The sequence below is a fragment of the Myotis brandtii genome, unplaced genomic scaffold (genome assembly GCF_000412655.1).
Source record: "Myotis brandtii unplaced genomic scaffold, ASM41265v1 scaffold21, whole genome shotgun sequence".
Lineage (NCBI taxonomy): Eukaryota > Metazoa > Chordata > Mammalia > Chiroptera > Vespertilionidae > Myotis > Myotis brandtii.
Window position 1 is genome coordinate 3951887 of NW_005357846.1, and position 7633 is coordinate 3959519.

The 7633-nt window shown below is 34.8% G+C and overlaps 1 long non-coding RNA gene across 1 annotated transcript in view; it reads right to left on the reverse strand.

Moving 5' to 3' along the window:
• LOC106726004 overlaps positions 1-5025 on the reverse strand; it is an 11338-nt gene extending 6313 nt beyond the window's left edge. Inside the window, exon 1 of the long non-coding RNA XR_001362020.1 lies at positions 4990-5025. This is a non-coding gene — a long non-coding RNA (uncharacterized LOC106726004). The remainder of the gene's footprint in view (positions 1-4989) is intronic.
• Between the last annotated feature and the right edge of the window lie 2608 nt (positions 5026-7633).

Consider the following 7633-nt stretch of genomic DNA (forward strand, 5'->3'; position numbering starts at 1 on the left):
TATATCCAGCAATCCATATGGGGACTGAAAACTTTGCAATGATGACAATTAGTGAAGATATGAATCAACTAAAATAGTTGACAGGGACAATTCTTCCATCTTTGAAAATATCTACATCAAATCTGTTTAAATAGATTTTCATCTTCATATATATATATGAATTTAATTTGCAAAGCTTTCTTTTTGCTTAGGATCCCAAGTTTCCAGTAAAATTTACTCAGAAAGCTCTTATTCTTAGAAACACAAACGTATTTTCTATATGCTTCATAACAACATAACAATATGAAAGAATAAATATTTCTAAACTTAGCAACATGAATGAATCTCACAGATATATGATGAGTAAATAAATCAGAGAAGGAAGACTATGTACTTTCTGATTATATTTACATGGAATTGAGGAACGCACAAAAGTAACCTATGGGTGATAAAAATATGAATAACGGTCTCCACTGGAGAGGAAGGTGAACAGGAGGAGGCACATGAAAAAATTCTGGTTCTCGAATGTTTTATGTTGATAGATGTGGTGGTCACAGTGGTATTCAATATATTTTATACTTAAATCTTATGCATTTGTGCATTTTACTGTATTAGAAAGTGAATAAAAAGGTTTCTGAACAGAATAATATTTCAGTGAAAGTAAGAGTTTATATCTTTTTATAGATTTAAACAGAAGAGTTTTGTCATATTTTTATAACAAGGTGTGTGTGTTGTATTAAAAATTTAAAATAAACAAGCAATTGGATCTATCAGACAGTGGAATGTAACAGATGCAATAGGATTTTTTATTGATAATGATTGCTTTTCATTTGTTTGATCATGTAATTACACTGTGCAAATAAAACTGAAACAGGAGATTAAGGAAGGCTAAAAGAGAATTTCTTATAATATTAAAATAACTTCTTTAAAATTATGTCACTTAATCCTATCAGAAACTAAGACATAGGAAATTTTTACATTTCTAAAAATTAAAATCAATGAAACATGAAACCACCAAGATTTAAATATTAAGTACATTTATTGGTGGCCTTTCCTATAAATGCTTATAGCACCTTAATCTATAGGATAACATTTTGAAACAGCCAAAACTATTGAATAAATCATAAGACAGACATAATTGGAGTTTTAGTATGTAAATAAAAGAAAGGCATAGAAGGATTGTTGCCAAATAATAAGAATAAGAAATACTTGCAGAGTCTCTTAGATTGCATTTCCTAAAAACAACTTCAAAGAAGGAGCTTTGCATTCAGAAGGATTTAGGGATTGCACTTAAAAGTATCTTTAATCAAATTTGGAAGAAGTGTCAGTCAGAGGGTGGAGTTGAACTATGATCTGATACAACACAGGACTAAGTTGACCACAAAGGAGTGATTGAGCTGGGATTCCCTCCAGCATTTCCCAAATTGAGGCAAAATGCCCAGTCTTTGTTTTCTACATAGGCCAGTCATTGCATGTAAAAGTCTGCCCCAGGAGACAAAGTTGAAGTGGGGCGAGGCAGCTTCCTCCAGTATGGTGAAGGGCAATTCAGTGGGGAACCTTACTCACAGTGACTGGATGAATAAATCCCTCAATCTTGAAGGTAGGATATCTGGGTAGCACACCACCATATCCACTGCAGTTTACTCATTGGGCCACATGGATCTACCTCCTTCTATAATTGTGCCTTATGTAGAAACAGATTGTTCAAGGTCTTGATTTGTCTCCTTTCCTGGGGACACATAACAGAGGAAGGTTACTGGAACAACCTAGTATCTTATCACTGCTGTTGGTTTAAGGCCCAAACTGATATCCATGATCTGCCTCCTCTACTATCCATGCTAGGCTTCCCTTAGCTTCAGCTAGCACCACTGCTGCTCCATGAGATTTACCTCTGGGAGTGATCCAGACCCTCATCTCTTCAAGGTCTAATTCCCTGGTTATCATGTCCTTCTCAGACTATGTATGTTCCTTTGCCCATTTACCATCAAAATCATGCAAGGGAGTAATCAAAAGGTGCTCCAGAAGATGGTCTCAGGTTTGGATATAATCTTCCCTTCTTGTATTAACCACAGCTCTACCTTCTGCCAATGATCATTTACCCATTCCAATACATTGATTCTTTTCTTGACTTCTTTTGTGTGCTGAGCCAGCTCAGCCAAGGGTTCGAAAGCCTGAGTGAGGGTGGTGAAAGGATGAAGAAATGACAGACTGAGAGAATAAGCTGGTTCTAGGTGGATCTTCCTGTGCCTGGCTGAGGCCACAGAGAGAGATCCAGAGGCAAGCTGAGCCTTTATTTTATAGCCAGAGGTAAACAAGGTAGTGGTCACCATAGTTCCAATGTTCTTGTGAGTTTCACTTGTTTTGGCAGCACTTGCTGCACCTCCCACAGCCCATTAGCTACCTAGGAAGGATCTAGGGAGCGTCATAAGGTCAAGCCTAATTATGCTAAAAGGACTGTGCCCTCTAAGCTGGGACTTGTTTATGGCTTTGCCAACAGGTCGGTCGGAGGCTTAACCCTGTAGCCCTGAGAAGCCTGAAGTGACAAAGTGAGAACCACAGGCTAAAGCTGAATGGAAATCTTACTGTGACACCTCCTGGAAGTTCCTTCTGGGAACCAGATCGTCTACACTCAGTGTCTCAAGTCATGGAGAGTGAGGCACATATTCCCTATATGGTTACAGAGAGTAAAACAGAGGTGCTCTAGCATCCATCCCTTGGTTTAATAATACAGATATCCTGCTTTCTCGAGATGTGAGGCCAAATTATGCTCATTGAATTTGGCATAATCTATTAAATCCTTGGGGTTTATATGCACCCTCACATGATTTTATCTTTGAGTTGGTGTTACAGCTTCATCTTCAGGAAACTATTCTACTACTTTATCATTCTAGTGGCTTCCATGCTATGATATATGATATAAAGTGTATATTCCATGATGAAGTAGCCAGTGTCACATCTTTGCTATAAAGTGTGTATCTTGATTGGTGATGTTATGAGGATTCACATTTTGGTGTGTCAAATTCTCTGTATACCCTGAAGTGTTCTCTCTAGAGACCCAGTTTCTCCTTCAGTCAGTGGGAAGCAGTGGGTTGATTCAAGCCTCAAAACTGGGCAAGTGCACCTGCTTTGAAAAACAGACTTCATCTTTAGGTAAGGGGAGAACAATCCAATAAAGGAGAAGAGGGACATTTTGGCGGACACAGGGAAATGTGGCTTCTCAGAAATCTCAAGGGCATCGACTTCTTTCTACTCCAAGTTTCAGGGTCTTACACTTTCCCAATCAAGGCCCTGTTCTTGGAATAGGGAGACATCATAGGGTTGAAGATTCAACTCTTTGGAAATCTACTAACATTCTTCTTAAGTCTTGGGTCTCATGCTCAGTTGTTTTCTACCCGTCAGCTTCAGAAGATGATAGTCTCTGCTAAGGAAGTCTTCTGGCATTCACACATTGCTCAAATAGATCATTGATCATTCTCAGCCTTGCATTTTCCCCCAGTGTATCAACAGTACTCAGCGATAAACATCCGATTTAATATTCCTTAAAATTACTACTTCCTTGCCCAGCTGATGTGGCTCAGTTGATTGAGCATTGCCCCATGCACCAGGAGGTTGCAGGTTTCTCTCTCATTGGTGTTTCTACCTCTCACCCATCCTCTCTCTGAAGTCAATAAACCATATTTTTTTAAAAGTTACTACTTCCTCTGGACTTTTCAAATATCTGATATAATGTATCAGCTAATGTACTCTCTTACACCAATGTACATTTCCAGCTTATAACCAGTGTCAGTTTTGACATTTGCTCTATTACAACATAGCATGGACTAAGTACTTCACCTGCCATCTACTAAAAACAATATGAGATCCTCATTGATGGCTAAGTAACCATTGATCCAGCTTAAAATCCCATTTTCATATCTGCTTCCCAGGATAATTCCTAACTCATAAAGCACCTAGATGTTAAACTCTAATAGCTATTTACTAATTTAACAGAATCTACTCTCATGTTCTGGGTGTACAAAAGTGGGAAAACACAGCCTCTATCCTAATGCCACTAAGTTACATGGGTTGATAGACAAAGTGTGGGTGACATTAAATATGATCACTAACATTAAGCTGAAGATAATATCAATATTATTATTATTAAAAGTTACCACTTAGGAAACTGAGATTCAGAGATACTGGGTTTCTGAGTGATTTGACACTTTAAAAAAAAGAGTAATTTTAAAGAATAGTGGTAGAACCAATTGGAGTGGAGATATACTCTATATTATTGGTCTTTTGTGCTTCCATATTTAAAGTAAAATACATGCAAAAAAATGGAAAGCAAAGCTATGCTTGGAAAGCCTTCTGCTTCAGGAGAACTAGCTATTGTTCAGAGAAATGCTGTATTCATTGCTACTCATTTTGAAGAAATGGCAACCAATTGCTAAGTTTTATTTATCCTTTAAACTGGGCACTAGCTGGTACAGTGAGAAAATATATATATATATATATATTTCAGGTATTTTTAAATGCACATCAAGGAGATCATGCTACTAACCCATATAATTTCAAGCTGTAGAAACAGTTCTATAGTATAAGAGTTAACAACAGTTAATTTATTAACTTTGATCTTTGAGGAGTCAATAAAAATCCTAAAGAAGGTAACTAGCTTTGAGTCTAGAAGGAGTCTTGTTCATCTGAGGAAAAGAGGTAATTGTTCTTAGAGCTCATTGGTAAAATTCTTCCACAGAGCCAACACTTTCAAAAGGAGTTGTTAAACGTGCAAATACTATAAGAACATTAACACATTTCTCCCCCTGAATCATGGCCCAATTAGTGCAGTAGACAAAATTGCAATTAATATTCTAGTCCTCTTTTTCTTCTGCTTAATTAATTGTGTCTAAGTGTCTTTAGTTTCCTGGAAGTTCATAGTATGTTTATTATGTACATCATATTTTTTAGGGAAAAAAGAGTGCCAATATAATTAGAAGTTTTTTGGTTTGTTTTCTTTTTGGTCATTTTGTGGACAATCTAATTTTCAACATGTAAACTCATCATTATATAATGTGTATAACTTCATAAGTTTAAATCTTAAAATTACATTTTTTTCATAGCACAAGTTTTCATTACAAATAATGGTTCACTGTATTTTCTAGACATTCCTTTGTTTCAATGTTATCATTATATGAAATATCTCTGCTGCCCCAGTTGGAGTATGGTAAACCACTCCCTTTTGGTGATTTCTTTTTCTTTCTTCTAGCTGATTACAGGCCAAGTTATAAAATTCTTGAAATGTTCAGGCTTAAGCCAGTTTTCAACTTTGAAGATAAAATGCCTGTAGTAAGGATTTAATAAATGTGTGTGTGTGTTTTTTTCTTTCTATTTTATACTAGCAGCTGAAGCCTGTGGCAGTTCCTGCTTGTCAGCTGATTTTAACACCAGACTTGAGATTATAATGCAAGATTTATAACTGAGGTGAATTTATGAATTGCAAATATTGCTTTGGAGCTTCTTATTGTCAGACTAAATTTTTTAAAAAGTATAATGCTCTTGTAAATGTGAAAAAATAATTATAATTATTTCACTAATAAAATGAATTAGGCCATGCAACATATAATTTGTAAGTATATTACTGCTTTTATATTTTTCTTTATGTGTAATAGAAGTGACAATCATGCATTAACAGAAGATAGCATCATTACAAGGACTTTTTGTTTCTACATGAGCCTTTGTGACACCATAGCAGTGGTTAAGAAGGGTCTCCAGGGTCAGACTGGGTTCACATCCCAGGTTTTCCATTGGAATTTCTGTTGTGATTGGTTGTTTTTAGGTTTCGATTTTGTAAGATTGAGGCATTTACAGACTTAGATTTTGATTTGCTTAGTAGGCCACCATGGCATTGAATGACTTCAGTCCATTGGCCTCCTTGTTTAACTTAACAATAGCCAGCCAGCTTTCAGACATTTGAGCAAGGCTAAAATCTGCAGATCCACCTTTTTGACAGTCTGCTAATTCTACACACACATAAGCAGTATGTAAGTACTCATTGTTGTACACTATTGAGAGGTTTTGTTATTTGTTGTTGTTTTTGGTCATACCCACTTTATCTAGGGTATAAATTTATGATATTTGTCATTATGATAGAGTTTAAACTAAATATCTCAATGAAAGGAGAAAGTTTAGCTAGGACAGTAATACTCTTGGTTTTATTAGTTAGATTGTCTTATGATGTTTCTTTAATGATGCAGTATGAATTTAAATAGTGAATGGGCATGATAAACTTCCTACCTTTGTTTTCACAGGTAGCGATCTAATCATTTAGACACATATAAAATTGTACACATACAGTACAATAGTAAGTTAGTACTTCTCCAACTATAATTGCATTAAAAAAGAAATAGATTTATATAGAGTGTAATTTTGTGTTTATGAACACTTTTATTTCTATTATCTTATTATATAATAGATTTTGTCCAAGCATCAAAAACAACTAATTTTAATATCATCCAATATTATATATAATACACCAGAAAATTGATTAAAAATATGTTACTAGTAAATAACACCAAGACTATTTAATTACAAAGAATCAAGAGTCAGGGAAATAAACTAAGATGTAATAGTCCAAGAATTAGAAGAACCCTAGAAACCAAATTGGAAGACAAGTTAAGACAAGTGATATAGTCATAACTTGACAAATATGCAGACAGTTCAGCTAAGGTTATGAATGAGAAGTAACCAATGTGTTCAGCAATCAGTGCACTGATTTCAGTAGGATAATATTTTATGTGAAAAATGTGGATATGATAGCTAGATGAAAGAATGTATAGGGCAAAATAGAGACAGGTATTACAAGTTTTAAAAATTTTTGTGGCATACCAGTTGAAAATTGCTGCTATATATTAAAACACTAGGATATTCTTCCAAATAACATCTATTTCAAATTTACAGCTCTTACTTAAAGAGTATTTTGGAAGTGTTATATAACAAAAAAATATTAGTTTCCTTCAAGTAATGAGGGGCAACTCAGAATACAAAAACATCTGTTTAAACAAAATGGCAAACATCTTTATATTTGGCAACATAAACTATTCCAACCATAAAAGAAAATATTTTCATTTTACTTCACACTAACACAATAATTAAGGCAATCTGAATCATTATGTTTACAATAGCCTATGTGTTTTTTAACTCATTGCATAAATGAATTTGTGAAGGTTTGCCTCTCATAAAATCTACTCCTTAGTTTGGTTTTCAACTTTTACCCAGAACTATACATTTTTAACTAATGAGAGCAAAGGATAATTATCTATATAAATGACATTCATAATTATTTTTGTTTCCTTAGACAGATTCCAGGTAGTATTTTGGCTGATCACATTGCTTTATAAATGCTAAAATTCTTCTTTTATTAATTTGCAGCGTCTTACTTAGGTGGCTCAATAGGACTCAAAGCAAATTCTTTTTCTTTTCACATTATGATTCATATATTTATTTTATTATTATTTTTTTAATTCTTTATTTTTGAAAGTATTACATATGTCTCCTTTTCCCCCATTGTCCTCTCCTAGCCTGACCCTGCCTCGCAGCCCAGGCCTTCACCCCTCCCTTTGTCCATGTCCATCGGTTATGCTTATATGCACACAAGTCCTTTGGTTGATCTCTTACCCCC